This window comes from Melozone crissalis, unplaced genomic scaffold (genome assembly GCF_028551555.1).
Source record: "Melozone crissalis strain CALT ecotype California unplaced genomic scaffold, PUWL_Pcris_2 ptg000168l_1, whole genome shotgun sequence".
NCBI classification, from domain to species: Eukaryota; Metazoa; Chordata; class Aves; order Passeriformes; family Passerellidae; genus Melozone; species Melozone crissalis.
The window spans coordinates 672235-691214 of record NW_026535937.1 but is presented as its reverse complement, the minus strand read 5'-3'; positions in this window follow the sequence as shown (position 1 = coordinate 691214).

Genomic DNA, 18980 nt, shown 5'->3' with positions numbered 1-18980 from the left:
GAGGCCGCACGCAGGTCTGACGAGTGTTTTGCAAGAAGAGAAAGAAAGTTGTCCAAAACAGCTTCCAATCGAATGTTCATGTGATTAGAAAAGGAAGGAGAGTGGTCAGGTACTGTTTTCTCTCAGTTGGCAAGCTGCGCACACAATCGCAGTGTTGTACAGCTTGTTTCATCACCTTTGCGAAGTTGCCGCTCTCTCCGGCTCCCGGAGACGAAGAAGCTGCTTCTTCGCGCAAAGACGATTCTGCCGCTCACAGTGCGCTGCGGTGTGCGCCTTCTGCCGAAAGAGGCCCGGGAGCGGTGCTTAGCTCTGCAGAGCACCATACCTGCTTCTTTAGCCTCTCTTCTCGTCTACATCTTAGCAAAAAGCTTTTCCACTCTGTCTGGCAAGGAGAAACTGTGCCAGCACAAAAAACATCTCCCATCGTGTTCTAGAGGCTGCACGGAGGTCTGCCGAGTGTTTTGCAAGAAGAGAAAGAAAGTTGTCCAAAACAGCTTGCAATGGAATGTTCATGTGAATAGAAAAGGCAGGAGAGTGGTCAGGTACTGTTTTCTCTCAGTTGGCAAGCTGCGCACACAATCGCAGTGTTGTACAGCTTGTTTCATCACCTTTGCGAAGTTGCCGCTCTCTCCGGCTCCCGGAGACGAAGAAGCTGCTTCTTCGCGCAAAGACGATTCTGCCGCTCACAGTGCTCTGCGGTGTGCGCCTTCTGCCGAAAGAGGTCTGGGAGCGGTGATTAGCTCTGCAGAGCACCGTACCTTCGTCTTTAGCCTCTCTTCTCGTCTACATCTTAGCAAAAAGCTTTTCCACTCTGTCTGGCAAGGAGAAACTGTGCCAGCACAGAAAACATCTCCCATCGTGTTCTAGAGGCTGCACGCAGGTCTGCCGAGTGTTTTGCAAGAAGAGAAAGAAAGTTGTCCAAAACAGCTTGCAATCGAATGTTCATGTGTATAGAAAAGGCAGGAGAGTGGTCAGGTACTGTTTTCTCTCAGTTGGCAAGCTGCGCACACAATCGCAGTGTTGTACAGCTTGTTTCATCACCTTTGCGAAGTTGCCGCTCTCTCCGGCTCCCGGAGACGAAGAAGCTGCTTCTTCGCGCAAAGACGATTCTGCCGCTCACAGTGCTCTGCGGTGTGCGCCTTCTGCCGAAAGAGGCCCGGGAGCGGTGCTTAGCTCTGCAGAGCACCATACCTGCTTCTTTAGCCTCTCTTCTCGTCTACATCTTAGCAAAAAGCTTTTCCACTCTGTCTGGCCAGGAGAAACTTTGCCAGCACATAAAACATCTCCCATCGTGTTCTAGAGGCTGCACGGAGGTCTGCCGAGTGTTTTGCAAGAAGAGAAAGAAAGTTGTCCAAAACATCTTGCAATCGAATGTTCATGTGAATAGAAAAGGCAGCAGAGTGGTCAGGTACTGTTTTCTCTCAGTTGGCAAGCTGCGCACACAATCGCAGTGTTGTACAGCTTGTTTCATCACCTTTGCGAAGTTGCCGCTCTCTCCGGCTCCCGGAGACGAAGAAGCTGCTTCTTCGCGCAAAGACGATTCTGCCGCTCACAGTGCTCTGCGGTGTGCGCCTTCTGCCGAAAGTGGTCCGGGAGCGGTGCTTTGCTCTGCAGAGCACCGTACCTTCGTCTTTAGCCTCTCTTCTCGTCTACATCTTAGCAAAAAGCTTTTCCACTCTGTCTGCCAAGGAGAAACTGTGCCAGCACAGAAAACATCTCCCATCGTGTTCTAGAGGCTGCACGGAGGTCTGCCGAGTGTTTTGCAAGAAGAGAAAGAAAGTTGTCCAAAACAGCTTGCAATCGAATGTTCATGTGAATAGAAAATGCAGGAGAGTGGTCAGGTACTGTTTTCTCTCAGTTGGCCAGCTGCGCACACAATCGCAGTGTCGTACGGCTTGTTTCATCACCTTTGCGAAGTTGCCGCTCTCTCCGGCTCCCGGAGACGAAGAAGCTGCTTCTTCGCGCAAAGACGATTCTGCCGCTCACTGTGCTCTGCAGTGTGCGTCTTCTGCCGAAAGAGGCCCGGGAGCTGTGCTTAGCTCTGCCGAGCACCATACCTGCTTCTTTAGCCTCTCTTCTCGTCTACATCTTAGCAAAAAGCTTTTCCACTCTGTCTGGCAAGGAGAAACTGTGCCAGCACAGAAAACATCTCCCATCGTGTTCTAGAGGCTGCACGGAGGTCTGCCGAGTGTTTTGCAAGAAGAGAAAGAAAGTTGTCCAAAACAGCTTGCAATCGAATGTTCATGTGATTACAAAAGGCAGGAGAGTGGTCAGGTACTGTTTTCTCTCAGTTGGCAAGCTGCGCACACAATCGCAGTGTTGTACAGCTTGTTTCATCACCTTTGCGAAGCTGCCGCTCTCTCCGGCTCCCGGAGACGAAGAAGCTGCTTCTTCGCGCAAAGGTGATTCTGCCGCTCACAGTGCTCTGCGGTGTGCGCCTTCTGCCGAAAGAGGTCCGGGAGCTGTGCTTAGCTCTGCAGAGCACTCTACCTGCTTCTTTAGCCTCTCTTCTCGTCTACATCTTAGCAAAAAGCTTTTCCACTCTGTCTGGCAAGGAGAAACTGTGCCAGCACAGAAAAAATCTCCCATCGTGTTCTAGAGGCTGCACGCAGGTCTGCCGAGTGTTTTGCAAGAAGAGAAAGAAAGTTGTCCAAAACAGCTTGCAATCGAATGTTCATGTGAATAGAAAAGGCAGGAGAGTGGTCAGGTACTGTTTTCTCTCAGTTGGCAAGCTGCGCACACAATCGCAGTGTTGTACAGCTTGTTTCATCACCTTTGCGAAGTTGCCGCTCTCTCCGGCTCCCGGAGACGAAGAAGCTGCTTCTTCGCGCAAAGACGATTCTGCCGCTCACAGTGCTCTGCGGTGTGCGCCTTCTGCCGAAAGAGGTCCGGGAGCGGTGCTTAGCTCTGCAGAGCACCGTACCTTCGTCTTTAGCCTCTCTTCTCGTCTACATCTTAGCAAAAAGCTTTTCCACTCTGTCTGGCAAGGAGAAACTGTGCCAGCACAGAAAACATCTCCCATCGTGTTCTAGAGGCTGCACGGAGGTCTGCCGAGTGTTTTGCAAGAAGAGAAAGGAAGTTGTCCAAAACAGCTTGCAATGGAATGTTCATGTGAATAGAAAAGGCAGGAGAGTGGTCAGGTACTGTTTTCTCTCAGTTGGCAAGCTGCGCACACAATCGCAGTGTTGTACAGCTTGTTTCATCACCTTTGCCAAGTTGCCGCTCTCTCCGGCTCCCGGAGACGAAGAAGCTGCTTCTTCGCGCAAAGACGATTCTGCCGCTCACAGTGCTCTGCGGTGTGCGCCTTCTGCCGAAAGAGGTCCGGGAGCGGTGCTTAGCTCTGCAGAGCACCGTACCTTCGTCTTTAGCCTCTCTTCTCGTCTACATCTTAGCAAAAAGCTTTTCCACTCTGTCTGGCAAGGAGAAACTGTGCCTGCACAGAAAACATCTCCCATCGTGTTCTAGAGGCTGCACGGAGGTCTGCAGAGTGTTTTGCAAGAAGAGAAAGAAAGTTGTCCAAAACAGCTTGCAATCGAATGTTCATGTGATTACAAAAGGCAGGAGAGTGGTCAGGTACTGTTTTCTCTCAGTTGGCAAGCTGCGCACACAATCGCAGTGTTGTACAGCTTGTTTCATCACCTTTGCGAAGTTGCCGCTCTCTCCGGCTCCCGGAGACGAAGAAGCTGCTTCTTCGCGCAAAGACAATTCTGCCGCTCATAGTGCTCTGCGGTGTGCGCCTTCTGCCGAAAGACGCCCGGGAGCGGTGCTTAGCTCTGCAGAGCACCGTACCTTCGTCTTTAGACTCTCTTCTCGTCTACATCTTAGCAAAAAGCTTTTCCACTCTGTCTGGCAAGGAGAAACTGTGCCAGCACAAAAAACATCTCCCATCGTGTTCTAGAAGCTGCACGGAGGTCTGCCGAGTGTTTTGCAAGAAGAGAAAGAAAGTTGTCCAAAACAGCTTGCAATCGAATGTTCATGTGATTACAAAAGGCAGGAGAGTGGTCAGGTACTGTTTTCTCTCACTTGGCAAGCTGCGCACACACTCGCAGTGTTGTACAGCTTGTTTCATCACCTTTGCGAAGCTGCCGCTCTCTCCGGCTCCCGGAGACGAAGAAGCTGCTTCTTCGCGCAAAGGTGATTCTGCCGCTCACAGTGCTCTGCGGTGTGCGCCTTCTGCCGAAAGAGGTCCGGGAGCGGTGCTTAGCTCTGCAGAGCACCGTACCTTCGTCTTTAGCCTCTCTTCTCGTCTACATCTTAGCAAAAAGCTTTTCCACTCTGTCTGGAGAGGAGAAACTGTGCCAGCACATAAAACATCTCCCATCATGTTCTAGAAGCTGCACGGAGATCTGCCGAGTGTTTTGCAAGAAGAGAAAGAAAGTTGTCCAAAACAGCTTGCAATCGAATGTTCATGTGAATAGAAAAGGCAGGAGAGTGGTCAGGTACTGTTTTCTCTCAGTTGGCAAGCTGCGCACACAATCGCAGTCTTGTACAGCTTGTTTCATCACCTTTGGGAAGTTGCCGCTCTCTCCGGCTCCCGGAGACGAAGAAGCTGCTTCTTCGCGCAAAGACGATTCTGCCGCTCACTGTGCTCTGCAGTGTGTGTCTTCTGCCGAAAGAGGCCCGGGAGCTGTGCTTAGCTCTGCCGAGCACCATACCTGCTTCTTTAGCCTCTCTTCTCGTCTACATTTTAGCAAAAAGCTTTTCCACTCTGTCTGGCAAGGAGAAACTGTGCCAGCACAGAAAACATCTCCCATCGTGTTCTAGAGGCTGCACGGAGGTCTGCCGAGTGTTTTGCAAGAAGAGAAAGAAAGTTGTCCAAAACAGCTTGCAATCGAATGTTCATGTGAATAGAAAAGGCAGGAGAGTGGTCAGGTACTGTTTTCTCTCAGTTGGCAAGCTGCGCACACAATCGCAGTGTTGTACAGCTTGTTTCATCACCTTTGCGAAGTTGCCGCTCTCTCCGGCTCCCGGAGACGAAGAAGCTGCTTCTTCGCGCAAAGACTATTCTGCCGCTCACAGTGCTCTGCGGTGTGCGCCTTCTGCCGAAAGAGGTCCGGGAGCGGTGCTTAGCTCTGCAGAGCACCGTACCTTCGTCTTTAGCCTCTCTTCTCGTCTACATCTTAGCAAAAAGCTTTTCCACTCTGTCTGGCAAGGAGAAACTGTGCCAGCACAGAAAACATCTCCCATCGTGTTCTAGAGGCTGCACGCAGGTCTGACGAGTGTTTTGCAAGAAGAGAAAGAAAGTTGTCCAAAACAGCTTCCAATCGAATGTTCATGTGATTAGAAAAGGAAGGAGAGTGGTCAGGTACTGTTTTCTCTCAGTTGGCAAGCTGCGCACACAATCGCAGTGTTGTACAGCTTGTTTCATCACCTTTGCGAAGTTGCCGCTCTCTCCGGCTCCCGGAGACGAAGAAGCTGCTTCTTCGCGCAAAGACGATTCTGCCGCTCACAGTGCGCTGCGGTGTGCGCCTTCTGCCGAAAGAGGCCCGGGAGCGGTGCTTAGCTCTGCAGAGCACCATACCTGCTTCTTTAGCCTCTCTTCTCGTCTACATCTTAGCAAAAAGCTTTTCCACTCTGTCTGGCAAGGAGAAACTGTGCCAGCACAAAAAACATCTCCCATCGTGTTCTAGAGGCTGCACGGAGGTCTGCCGAGTGTTTTGCAAGAAGAGAAAGAAAGTTGTCCAAAACAGCTTGCAATGGAATGTTCATGTGAATAGAAAAGGCAGGAGAGTGGTCAGGTACTGTTTTCTCTCAGTTGGCAAGCTGCGCACACAATCGCAGTGTTGTACAGCTTGTTTCATCACCTTTGCGAAGTTGCCGCTCTCTCCGGCTCCAGGAGACGAAGAAGCTGCTTCTTCGCGCAAAGACGATTCTGCCGCTCACAGTGCTCTGCGGTGTGCGCCTTCTGCCGAAAGAGGTCTGGGAGCGGTGATTAGCTCTGCAGAGCACCGTACCTTCGTCTTTAGCCTCTCTTCTCGTCTACATCTTAGCAAAAAGCTTTTCCACTCTGTCTGCCAAGGAGAAACTGTGCCAGCACAGAAAACATCTCCCATCGTGTTCTAGAGGCTGCACGCAGGTCTGCCGAGTGTTTTGCAAGAAGAGAAAGAAAGTTGTCCAAAACAGCTTGCAATCGAATGTTCATGTGTATAGAAAAGGCAGGAGAGTGGTCAGGTACTGTTTTCTCTCAGTTGGCAAGCTGCGCACACAATCGCAGTGTTGTACAGCTTGTTTCATCACCTTTGCGAAGTTGCCGCTCTCTCCGGCTCCCGGAGACGAAGAAGCTGCTTCTTCGCGCAAAGACGATTCTGCCGCTCACAGTGCTCTGCGGTGTGCGCCTTCTGCCGAAAGAGGCCCGGGAGCGGTGCTTAGCTCTGCAGAGCACCATACCTGCTTCTTTAGCCTCTCTTCTCGTCTACATCTTAGCAAAAAGCTTTTCCACTCTGTCTGGCCAGGAGAAACTTTGCCAGCACATAAAACATCTCCCATCGTGTTCTAGAGGCTGCACGGAGGTCTGCCGAGTGTTTTGCAAGAAGAGAAAGAAAGTTGTCCAAAACATCTTGCAATCGAATGTTCATGTGAATAGAAAAGGCAGCAGAGTGGTCAGGTACTGTTTTCTCTCAGTTGGCAAGCTGCGCACACAATCGCAGTGTTGTACAGCTTGTTTCATCACCTTTGCGAAGTTGCCGCTCTCTCCGGCTCCCGGAGACGAAGAAGCTGCTTCTTCGCGCAAAGACGATTCTGCCGCTCACAGTGCTCTGCGGTGTGCGCCTTCTGCCGAAAGTGGTCCGGGAGCGGTGCTTTGCTCTGCAGAGCACCGTACCTTCGTCTTTAGCCTCTCTTCTCGTCTACATCTTAGCAAAAAGCTTTTCCACTCTGTCTGCCAAGGAGAAACTGTGCCAGCACAGAAAACATCTCCCATCGTGTTCTAGAGGCTGCACGGAGGTCTGCCGAGTGTTTTGCAAGAAGAGAAAGAAAGTTGTCCAAAACAGCTTGCAATCGAATGTTCATGTGAATAGAAAATGCAGGAGAGTGGTCAGGTACTGTTTTCTCTCAGTTGGCCAGCTGCGCACACAATCGCAGTGTCGTACGGCTTGTTTCATCACCTTTGCGAAGTTGCCGCTCTCTCCGGCTCCCGGAGACGAAGAAGCTGCTTCTTCGCGCAAAGACGATTCTGCCGCTCACTGTGCTCTGCAGTGTGCGTCTTCTGCCGAAAGAGGCCCGGGAGCTGTGCTTAGCTCTGCCGAGCACCATACCTGCTTCTTTAGCCTCTCTTCTCGTCTACATCTTAGCAAAAAGCTTTTCCACTCTGTCTGGCAAGGAGAAACTGTGCCAGCACAGAAAACATCTCCCATCGTGTTCTAGAGGCTGCACGGAGGTCTGCCGAGTGTTTTGCAAGAAGAGAAAGAAAGTTGTCCAAAACAGCTTGCAATCGAATGTTCATGTGATTACAAAAGGCAGGAGAGTGGTCAGGTACTGTTTTCTCTCAGTTGGCAAGCTGCGCACACAATCGCAGTGTTGTACAGCTTGTTTCATCACCTTTGCGAAGCTGCCGCTCTCTCCGGCTCCCGGAGACGAAGAAGCTGCTTCTTCGCGCAAAGGTGATTCTGCCGCTCACAGTGCTCTGCGGTGTGCGCCTTCTGCCGAAAGAGGTCCGGGAGCTGTGCTTAGCTCTGCAGAGCACTCTACCTGCTTCTTTAGCCTCTCTTCTCGTCTACATCTTAGCAAAAAGCTTTTCCACTCTGTCTGGCAAGGAGAAACTGTGCCAGCACAGAAAAAATCTCCCATCGTGTTCTAGAGGCTGCACGCAGGTCTGCCGAGTGTTTTGCAAGAAGAGAAAGAAAGTTGTCCAAAACAGCTTGCAATCGAATGTTCATGTGAATAGAAAAGGCAGGAGAGTGGTCAGGTACTGTTTTCTCTCAGTTGGCAAGCTGCGCACACAATCGCAGTGTTGTACAGCTTGTTTCATCACCTTTGCGAAGTTGCCGCTCTCTCCGGCTCCCGGAGACGAAGAAGCTGCTTCTTCGCGCAAAGACGATTCTGCCGCTCACAGTGCTCTGCGGTGTGCGCCTTCTGCCGAAAGAGGTCCGGGAGCGGTGCTTAGCTCTGCAGAGCACCGTACCTTCGTCTTTAGCCTCTCTTCTCGTCTACATCTTAGCAAAAAGCTTTTCCACTCTGTCTGGCAAGGAGAAACTGTGCCAGCACAGAAAACATCTCCCATCGTGTTCTAGAGGCTGCACGGAGGTCTGCCGAGTGTTTTGCAAGAAGAGAAAGGAAGTTGTCCAAAACAGCTTGCAATGGAATGTTCATGTGAATAGAAAAGGCAGGAGAGTGGTCAGGTACTGTTTTCTCTCAGTTGGCAAGCTGCGCACACAATCGCAGTGTTGTACAGCTTGTTTCATCACCTTTGCCAAGTTGCCGCTCTCTCCGGCTCCCGGAGACGAAGAAGCTGCTTCTTCGCGCAAAGACGATTCTGCCACTCACAGTGCTCTGCGGTGTGCGCCTTCTGCCGAAAGAGGTCCGGGAGCGGTGCTTAGCTCTGCAGAGCACCGTACCTTCGTCTTTAGCCTCTCTTCTCGTCTACATCTTAGCAAAAAGCTTTTCCACTCTGTCTGGCAAGGAGAAACTGTGCCTGCACAGAAAACATCTCCCATCGTGTTCTAGAGGCTGCACGGAGGTCTGCAGAGTGTTTTGCAAGAAGAGAAAGAAAGTTGTCCAAAACAGCTTGCAATCGAATGTTCATGTGATTACAAAAGGCAGGAGAGTGGTCAGGTACTGTTTTCTCTCAGTTGGCAAGCTGCGCACACAATCGCAGTGTTGTACAGCTTGTTTCATCACCTTTGCGAAGTTGCCGCTCTCTCCGGCTCCCGGAGACGAAGAAGCTGCTTCTTCGCGCAAAGACAATTCTGCCGCTCATAGTGCTCTGCGGTGTGCGCCTTCTGCCGAAAGACGCCCGGGAGCGGTGCTTAGCTCTGCAGAGCACCGTACCTTCGTCTTTAGACTCTCTTCTCGTCTACATCTTAGCAAAAAGCTTTTCCACTCTGTCTGGCAAGGAGAAACTGTGCCAGCACAAAAAACATCTCCCATCGTGTTCTAGAAGCTGCACGGAGGTCTGCCGAGTGTTTTGCAAGAAGAGAAAGAAAGTTGTCCAAAACAGCTTGCAATCGAATGTTCATGTGATTACAAAAGGCAGGAGAGTGGTCAGGTACTGTTTTCTCTCAGTTGGCAAGCTGCGCACACAATCGCAGTGTTGTACAGCTTGTTTCATCACCTTTGCGAAGTTGCCGCTCTCTCCGGCTCCCGGAGACGAAGAAGCTGCTTCTTCGCGCAAAGGTGATTCTGCCGCTCACAGTGCTCTGCGGTGTGCGCCTTCTGCCGAAAGAGGTCCGGGAGCGGTGCTTAGCTCTGCAGAGCACCGTACCTTCGTCTTTAGCCTCTCTTCTCGTCTACATCTTAGCAAAAAGCTTTTCCACTCTGTCTGGAGAGGAGAAACTGTGCCAGCACATAAAACATCTCCCATCGTGTTCTAGAAGCTGCACGGAGATCTGCCGAGTGTTTTGCAAGAAGAGAAAGAAAGTTGTCCAAAACAGCTTGCAATCGAATGTTCATGTGAATAGAAAAGGCAGGAGAGTGGTCAGGTACTGTTTTCTCTCAGTTGGCAAGCTGCGCACACAATCGCAGTCTTGTACAGCTTGTTTCATCACCTTTGGGAAGTTGCCGCTCTCTCCGGCTCCCGGAGACGAAGAAGCTGCTTCTTCGCGCAAAGACGATTCTGCCGCTCATAGTGCTCTGCAGTGTGTGTCTTCTGCCGAAAGAGGCCCGGGAGCTGTGCTTAGCTCTGCCGAGCACCATACCTGCTTCTTTAGCCTCTCTTCTCGTCTACATCTTAGCAAAAAGCTTTTCCACTCTGTCTGGCAAGGAGAAACTGTGCCAGCACAGAAAACATCTCCCATCGTGTTCTAGAGGCTGCACGCAGGTCTGCCGAGTGTTTTGCAAGAAGAGAAAGAAAGTTGTCCAAAACAGCTTGCAATCGAATGTTCATGTGAATAGAAAAGGCAGGAGAGTGGTCAGGTACTGTTTTCTCTCAGTTGGCAAGCTGCGCACACAATCGCAGTGTTGTACAGCTTGTTTCATCACCTTTGCGAAGTTGCCGCTCTCTCCGGCTCCCGGAGACGAAGAAGCTGCTTCTTCGCGCAAAGACGATTCTGCCGCTCACAGTGCTCTGCGGTGTGCGCCTTCTGCCGAAAGAGGTCCGGGAGCGGTGCTTAGCTCTGCAGAGCACCATACCTGCTTCTTTAGCCTCTCTTCTCGTCTACATCTTAGCAAAAAGCTTTTCCACACTGTCTGGCAAGGAGAAACTGTGCCAGCACAAAAAACATCTCCCATCGTGTTCTAGAGGCTGCACGGAGGTCTGCCGAGTGTTTTGCAAGAAGAGAAAGAAAGTTGTCCAAAACAGCTTGCAATCGAATGTTCATGTGAATAGAAAAGGCAGGAGAGTGGTCAGGTACTGTTTTCTCTCAGTTGGCAAGCTGCGCACACAATCGCAGTGTTGTACAGCTTGATTCATCATTTTGCCAAGTTGCCGCTCTCTCCGCCTCCCGGAGACGAAGAAGCTGCTTCTTCGCGCAAAGACGATTCTGCCGCTCACAGTGCTCTGCGGTGTGCGCCTTCTGCCGAAAGAGGCCCGGGAGCGGTGCTTAGCTCTGCAGAGCACCATACCTGCTTCTTTAGCCTCTCTTCTCGTCTACATCTTAGCAAAAAGCTTTTCCACTCTGTCTGGCAAGGAGAAACTGTGCCAGCACAAAAAACATCTCCCATCGTGTTCTAGAGGCTGCACGGAGGTCTGCCGAGTGTTTTGCAAGAAGAGAAAGAAAGTTGTCCAAAACAGCTTGCAATCGAATGTTCATGTGAATAGAAAAGGCAGGAGAGGGGTCAGGTACTGTTTTCTCTCAGTTGGCAAGCTGCGCACACAATCGCAGTGTTGTACAGCTTGTTTCATCACCTTTGCGAAGTTGCCGCTCTCTCCGGCTCCCGGAGACGAAGAAGCTGCTTCTTCGCGCAAAGACGATTCTGCCGCTCACAGTGCTCTGCGGTGTGCGCCTTCTGCCGAAAAAGGTCCGGGAGCGGTGCTTAGCTCTGCAGAGCACCGTACCTTCGTCTTTAGCCTCTCTTCTCGTCTACATCTTAGCAAAAAGCTTTTCCACTCTGTCTGGCAAGGAGAAACTGTGCCAGCACAAAAAACATCTCCCATCGTGTTCTAGAGGCTGCACTAAGGTCTGCAGAGTGTTTTGCAAGAAGAGAAAGAAAGTTGTCCAAAAGAGCTTCCAATCGAATGTTCATGTGAATAGAAAAGGCAGGAGAGTGGTCAGGTACTGTTTTCTCTCAGTTGTCATGCTGCGCACACAATCGCAGTGTTGTACAGCTTGTTTCATCACCTTTGCGAAGCTGCCGCTCTCTCCGGCTCCCGGAGACGAAGAAGCTGCTTCTTCGCGCAAAGACGATTCTGCCGCTCACAGTGCTCTGCGGTGTGCGCCTTCTGCCGAAAGAGGCCCGGGAGCGGTGCTTAGCTCTGCAGAGCACCATACCTGCTTCTTTAGCCTCTCTTCTCGTCTACATCTTAGCAAAAAGCTTTTCCACTCTGTCTGGCAAGGAGAAACTGTGCCAGCACAAAAAACATCTCCCATCGTCTTCTAGAGGCTGCACGGAGGTCTGCCGAGTGTTTTGCAAGAAGAGAAAGAAAGTTGTCCAAAACAGCTTGCAATCGAAAGTTCATGTGAATAGAAAAGGCAGGAGAGTGGTCAGGTACTGTTTTCTCTCAGTTGGCAAGCTGCGCACACAATCGCAGTGTCGTACAGCTTGTTTCATCACCTTTGCGAAGCTGCCGCTCTCTCCGGCTCCCGGAGACGAAGAAGCTGCTTCTTCGCGCAAAGACGATTCTGCCGCTCACAGTGCTCTGCGGTGTGCGCCTTCTGTCGAAAGAGGTCCGAGAGCTGTGCTTAGCTCTGCAGAGCACTCTACCTGCTTCTTTAGCCTCTCTTCTCGTCTACATCTTAGCAAAAAGCTTTTCCACTCTGTCTGGCAAGGAGAAACTGTGCCAGCACAGAAAACATCTCCCATCGTGTTCTAGAGGCTGCACGCAGGTCTGCCGAGTGTTTTGCAAGAAGAGAAAGAAAGTTGTCCAAAACAGCTTGCAATCGAATGTTCATGTGATTACAAAAGGCAGCAGAGTGGTCAGGTACTGTTTTCTCTCAGTTGGCAAGCTGCGCACACAATCGCAGTGTTGTACGGCTTGTTTCATCACCTTTGCGAAGTTGCCGCTCTCTCCGCCTCCCGGAGACGAAGAAGCTGCTTCTTCGCGCAAAGACGATTCTGCCGCTCACAGTGCTCTGTGGTGTGCGCCTTCTGCCGAAAGAGGCCCGGGAGCGGTGCTTAGCTCTGCAGAGCACCGTACCTTCGTCTTTAGCCTCTCTTCTCGTCTACATCTTAGCAAAAAGCTTTTCCACTCTGTCTGGCAAGGAGAAACTGTGCCAGCACAGAAAACATCTCCCATCGTGTTCTAGAGGCTGCACGCAGGTCTGCCGAGTGTTTTGCAAGAAGAGAAAGAAAGTTGTCCAAAACAGCTTGCAATCGAATGTTCATGTGAATAGAAAAGGCAGGAGAGTGGTCAGGTACTGTTTTCTCTCAGTTGGCAAACTGCGCACACAATCGCAGTGTTGTACAGCTTGTTTCATCACCTTTGCGAAGTTGCCGCTCTCTCCGGCTCCCGGAGACGAAGAAGCTGCTTCTTCGCGCAAAGACGATTCTGCCGCTCACAGTGCTCTGATGTGTGCGCCTTCTGCCGAAAGAGGCCCGGGAGCGGTGCTTAGCTCTGCAGAGCACCGTACCTTCGTCTTTAGCCTCTCTTCTCGTCTACATCTTAGCAAAAAGCTTTTCCACTCTGTCTGGCAAGGAGAAACTGTGCCAGCACAGAAAACATCTCCCATCGTCTTCTAGAGGCTGCACGGAGGTCTGCCGAGTGTTTTGCAAGAAGAGAAAGAAAGTTGTCCAAAACAGCTTGCAATCGAATGTTCATGTGAATAGAAAAGGCAGGAGAGTGGTCAGGTACTGTTTTCTCTCACTTGGCAAGCTGCGCACACAATCGCAGTGTTGTACAGCTTGTTTCATCACCTTTGCGAAGCTGCCGCTCTCTCCGGCTCCCGGAGACGAAGAAGCTGCTTCTTCGCGCAAAGACGATTCTGCCGCTCACAGTGCTCTGCGGTGTGCGCCTTCTGCCGAAAGAGGTCCGGGAGCGGTGCTTAGCTCTGCAGAGCACCGTACCTTTGTCTTTAGCCTCTCTTCTCGTCTACATCTTAGCAAAAAGCTTTTCCACTCTGTCTGGCAAGGAGAAACTGTGCCAGCACAGAAAACATCTCCCATCGTCTTCTAGAGGCTGCACGGAGGTCTGCCGAGTATTTTGCAAGAAGAGAAATAAAGTTGTCCAAAACAGCTTCCAATCGAATGTTCATGTGAATAGAAAAGGCCGGAGAGTGGTCAGGTACTGTTTTCTCTCAGTTGGCAAGCTGCGCACACAATCGCAGTGTTGTACAGCTTGTTTCATCACCTTTGCGAAGTTGCCGCTCTCTCCGGCTCCCGGAGACGAAGAAGCTGCTTCTTCGCGCAAAGACGATTCTGCCGCTCACAGTGCTCTGCGGTGTGCGCCTTCTGCTGAAAGAGGTCCGGGAGCGGTGCTTAGCTCTGCAGAGCACCGTACCTTCGTCTTTAGCCTCTCTTCTCGTCTACATCTTAGCAAAAAGCTTTTCAACTCTGTCTGGCAAGGAGAAACTGTGCCAGCACAAAAAACATCTCCCATCGTGTTCTAGAGGCTGCACGGAGGTCTGCCGAGTGTTTTGCAAGAAGAGAAAGAAAGTTGTCCAAAACAGCTTGCAATCGAATGTTCATGTGAATAGAAAAGGCAGGAGAGTGGTCAGGTACTGTTTTCTCTCAGTTGGCAAGCGGCGCACACAATCGCAGTGTTGTACAGCTTGTTTCATCACCTTTGCGAAGTTGTCGCTCTCTCCGGCTCCCGGAGACGAAGAAGCTGCTTCTTCGCGCAAAGACGATTCTGCCGCTCACAGTGCTCTGCGGTGTGCGCCTTCTGCCGAAAGACGCCCGGGAGCTGTGCTTAGCTCTGCAGAGCACCGTACCTTCGTCTTTAGCCTCTCTTCTAGTCTACATATTAGCAAAAAGCTTTTCCACTCTGTCTGGCAAGGAGAACCTGTGCCAGCACAGAAAACATCTCCCATCGTGTTCTAGAGGCTGCACGGAGGTCTGCCGAGTGTTTTGCAAGAAGGGAAAGAAAGTTGTCCAAAATAGTTTGCAATCGAATGTTCATGTGAATAGAAAAGGCAGGAGAGTGGTCAGGTACTGTTTTCTCTCAGTTGGCAAGCTGCGCACACAATCGCAGTGTTGTACAGCTTGTTTCATCACCTTTGCGAAGCTGCCGCTCTCTCCGGCTCCCGGAGACGAAGAAGCTGCTTCTTCGCGCAAAGACGATTCTGCCGCTCACAGTGCTCTGCGGTGTGCGCCTTCTGCCGAAAGAGGTCCGGGAGCGGTGCTTAGCTCTGCAGAGCACCGTACCTTCGTCTTTAGCCTCTCTTCTCGTCTACATCTTAGCAAAAAGCTTTTCCACTCTGTCTGGAAAGGAGAAACTGTGCCAGCACAGAAAACATCTCCCATCGTGTTCTAGAGGCTGCACGGAGGTCTGCCGAGTATTTTGCAAGAAGAGAAAGAAAGTTGTCCAAAACAGCTTCCAATCGAATGTTCATGTGAATAGAAAAGGCCGGAGAGTGGTCAGGTACTGTTTTCTCTCAGTTGGCAAACTGCGCACACAATCGCAGTGTTGTACAGCTTGTTTCATCACCTTTGCGAAGCTGCCGCTCTCTCCGGCTCCCGGAGACGAAGAAGCTGCTTCTTCGCGCAAAGACGATTCTGCCGCTCACAGTACTCTGCGGTGAGCGCCTTCAGCCGAAAGAGGTCCGGGAGCGGTGCTTAGCTCTGCAGAGCACCGTACCTTCGTCTTTAGCCTCTCTTCTCGTCTACATCTTAGCAAAAAGCTTTTCCACTCTGTCTGGCAAGGAGAAACTGTGCCAGCACAGAAAACATCTCCCATCGTGTTCCTGAGGCTGCACGGAGGTCTGCCGAGTGTTTTGCAAGAAGAGAAAGAAAGTTGTCTAAAACAGCTTGCAATCGAATGTTCATGTGAATAGAAAAGGCAGGAGAGTGGTCAGGTACTGTTTTCTCTCAGTTGGCAAGCGGCGCACACAATCGCAGTGTTGTACAGCTTGTTTCATCACCTTTGCGAAGTTGCCGCTCTCTCCGGCTCCCGGAGACGAAGAAGCTGCTTCTTCGCGCAAAGACGATTCTGCCGCTCACAGTGCTCTGCGGTGTGCGCCTTCTGCCGAAAGACGCCCGGGAGCTGTGCTTAGCTCTGCAGAGCACCGTACCTTCGTCTTTAGCCTCTCTTCTAGTCTACATCTTAGCAAAAAGCTTTTCCACTCTGTCTGGCAAGGAGAACCTGTGCCAGCACAGAAAACATCTCCCATCGTGTTCTAGAGGCTGCACGGAGGTCTGCCGAGTGTTTTGCAAGAAGGGAAAGAAAGTTGTCCAAAATAGTTTGCAATCGAATGTTCATGTGAATAGAAAAGGCAGGAGAGTGGTCAGGTACTGTTTTCTCTCAGTTGGCAAGCTGCGCACACAATCGCAGTGTTGTACAGCTTGTTTCATCACCTTTGCGAAGCTGCCGCTCTCTCCGGCTCCCGGAGACGAAGAAGCTGCTTCTTCGCGCAAAGACGATTCTGCCGCTCACAGTGCTCTGCGGTGTGCGCCTTCTGCCGAAAGAGGTCCGGGAGCGGTGCTTAGCTCTGCAGAGCACCGTACCTTCGTCTTTAGCCTCTCTTCTCGTCTACATCTTAGCAAAAAGCTTTTCCACTCTGTCTGGAAAGGAGAAACTGTGCCAGTACAGAAAACATCTCCCATCGTGTTCTAGAGGCTGCACGGAGGTCTGCCGAGTATTTTGCAAGAAGAGAAAGAAAGTTGTCCAAAACAGCTTCCAATCGAATGTTCATGTGAATAGAAAAGGCCGGAGAGTGGTCAGGTACTGTTTTCTCTCAGTTGGCAAGCTGCGCACACAATCGCAGTGTTGTACAGCTTGTTTCATCACCTTTGCGAAGCTGCCGCTCTCTCCGGCTCCCGGAGACGAAGAAGCTGCTTCTTCGCGCAAAGACGATTCTGCCGCTCACAGTGCTCTGCGGTGTGCGCCTTCTGCCGAAAGAGGCCCGGGAGCGGTGCTTAGCTCTGCAGAGCACCGTACCTTCGTCTTTAGCCTCTCTTCTAGTATACATCTTAGCAAAAAGCTTTTCCACTCTGTCTGGCAAGGAGAACCTGTGCCAGCACAGAAAACATCTCCCATCGTGTTCTAGAGGCTGCACGGAGGTCTGCCGAGTGTTTTGCAAGAAGGGAAAGAAAGTTGTCCAAAATAGTTTGCAATCGAATGTTCATGTGAATAGAAAAGGCAGGAGAGTGGTCAGGTACTGTTTTCTCTCAGTTGGCAAGCTGCGCACACAATCGCAGTGTTGTACAGCTTGTTTCATCACCTTTGCGAAGCTGCCGCTCTCTCCGGCTCCCGGAGACGAAGAAGCTGCTTCTTCGCGCAAAGACGATTCTGCCGCTCACAGTGCTCTGCGGTGTGCGCCTTCTGCCGAAAGAGGTCCGGGAGCGGTGCTTAGCTCTGCAGAGCACCGTACCTTCGTCTTTAGCCTCTCTTCTCGTCTACATCTTAGCAAAAAGCTTTTCCACTCTGTCTGGCAAGGAGAAACTGTGCCAGCACAGAAAACATCTCCCATCGTGTTCTAGAGGCTGCACGGAGGTCTGCCGAGTGTTTTGCAAGAAGAGAAAGAAAGTTGTCCAAAACAGCTTGCAATCGAATGTTCATGTGATTACAAAAGGCAGCAGAGTGGTCAGGTACTGTTTTCTCTCACTTGGCAAGCTGCGCACACAATCGCAGTGTTGTACGGCTTGTTTCATCACCTTTGCGAAGTTGCCGCTCTCTCCGGCTCCCGGAGACGAAGAAGCTGCTTCTTCGCGCAAAGGCGATTCTGCCGCTAACAGTGCTCTGCGGTGTGCGCCTTCTGCCGAAAGAGGTCCGGGAGCGGTGCTTAGCTCTGCAGAGCACCGTACCTTCGTCTTTAGCCTCTCTTCTCGTCTACATCTTAGCAAAAAGCTTTTCCACTCTGTCTGGCAAGGAGAAACTGTGCCAGCACAGAAAACATCTCCCATCGTGTTCTAGAGGCTGCACGCAGGTCTGCCGAGTGTTTTGCAAGAAGAGAAAGAAAGTTGTCCAAAACAGCTTGCAATCGAATGTTCATGTTAATAGAAAAGGCAGGAGAGTGGTCAGGTACTGTTTTCTCTCAGTTGGCAAGCTGCGCACACAATCGCAGTGTCGTACAGCTTGTTTCATCACCTTTGCGAAGTTGCCGCTCTCTCCGGCTCCCGGAGACGAAGAAGCTGCTTCTTCGCGCAAAGACGATTCTGCCGCTCACAGTGCTCTGCGGTGTGCGCCTTCTGCCGAAAGAGGCCCGGGAGTGGTGCTTAGCTCTGCCGAGCACCATACCTGCTTCTTTAGCCTCTCTTCTCGTCTACATCTTAGCAAAAAGCTTTTCCACTCTGTCTGGCAAGGAGAAACTGTGCCAGCACAAAAAACATCTCCCATCGTGTTCTAGAGGCTGCACGGAGGTCTGCCGAGTGTTTTGCAAGAAGAGAAAGAAAGTTGTCCAAAACAGCTTGCAATCGAAAGTTCATGTGAATAGAAAAGGCAGGAGAGTGGTCAGGTACTGTTTTCTCTCAGTTGGCAAGCTGCGCACACAATCGCAGTGTCGTACAGCTTGTTTCATCACCTTTGCGAAGCTGCCGCTCTCTCCGGCTCCCGGAGACGAAGAAGCTGCTTCTTCGCGCAAAGACGATTCTGCCGCTCACAGTGCTCTGCGGTGTGCGCCTTCTGCCGAAAGAGGTCCGAGAGCTGTGCTTAGCTCTGCAGAGCACTCTACCTGCTTCTTTAGCCTCTCTTCTCGTCTACATCTTAGCAAAAAGCTTTTCCACTCTGTCTGGCAAGGAGAAACTGTGCCAGCACAGAAAACATCTCCCATCGTGTTCTAGAGGCTGCACGGAGGTCTGCCGAGTGTTTTGCAAGAAGAGAAAGAAAGTTGTCCAAAACAGCTTGCAATCGAATGTTCATGTGAATAGAAAAGGCAGGAGAGTGGTCAGGTACTGTTTTCTCTCAGTTGGCAAGCTGCGCACACAATCGCAGTGTCGTACAGCTTGTTTCATCACCTTTGCGAAGCTGCCGCTCTCTCCGGCTCCCGGAGACGAAGAAGCTGCTTCTTCGCGCAAAGACGACTCTGCCGCTCACAGTGCTCTGCGGTGTGCGCCTTCTGCCGAAAGAGGTCCGGGAGCTGTGCTTCGCTCTGCAGAGCACTCTACCTGCTTCTTTAGCCTCTCTTCTCGTCTACATCTTAGCAAAAAGCTTTTCACCTCTGTCTGGCAAGGAGAAACTGTGCCAGCACAGAAAACATCTCCCATCGTGTTCTAGAGGCTGCACGGAGGTCTGCCGAGTGTTTTGCAAGAAGAGAAAGAAAGTTGTCCAAAACAGCTTGCAATCGAATGTTCATGTGAATAGAAAAGGCAGCAGAGTGGTCAGGTACTGTTTTCTCTCAGTTGGCAAGCTGCGCACACAATCGCAGTGTCGTACAGCTTGTTTCATCACCTTTGCGAAGCTGCCGCTCTCTCCGGCTCCCGGAGACGAAGAAGCTGCTTCTTCGCGCAAAGGTGATTCTGCCGCTCACAGTGCTCTGCGGTGTGCGCCTACTGCCGAAAGAGGTCCGGGAGCTGTGCTTAGCTCTGCAGAGCACTCTACCTGCTTCTTTAGCCTCTCTTCTCGTCTACATCTTAGC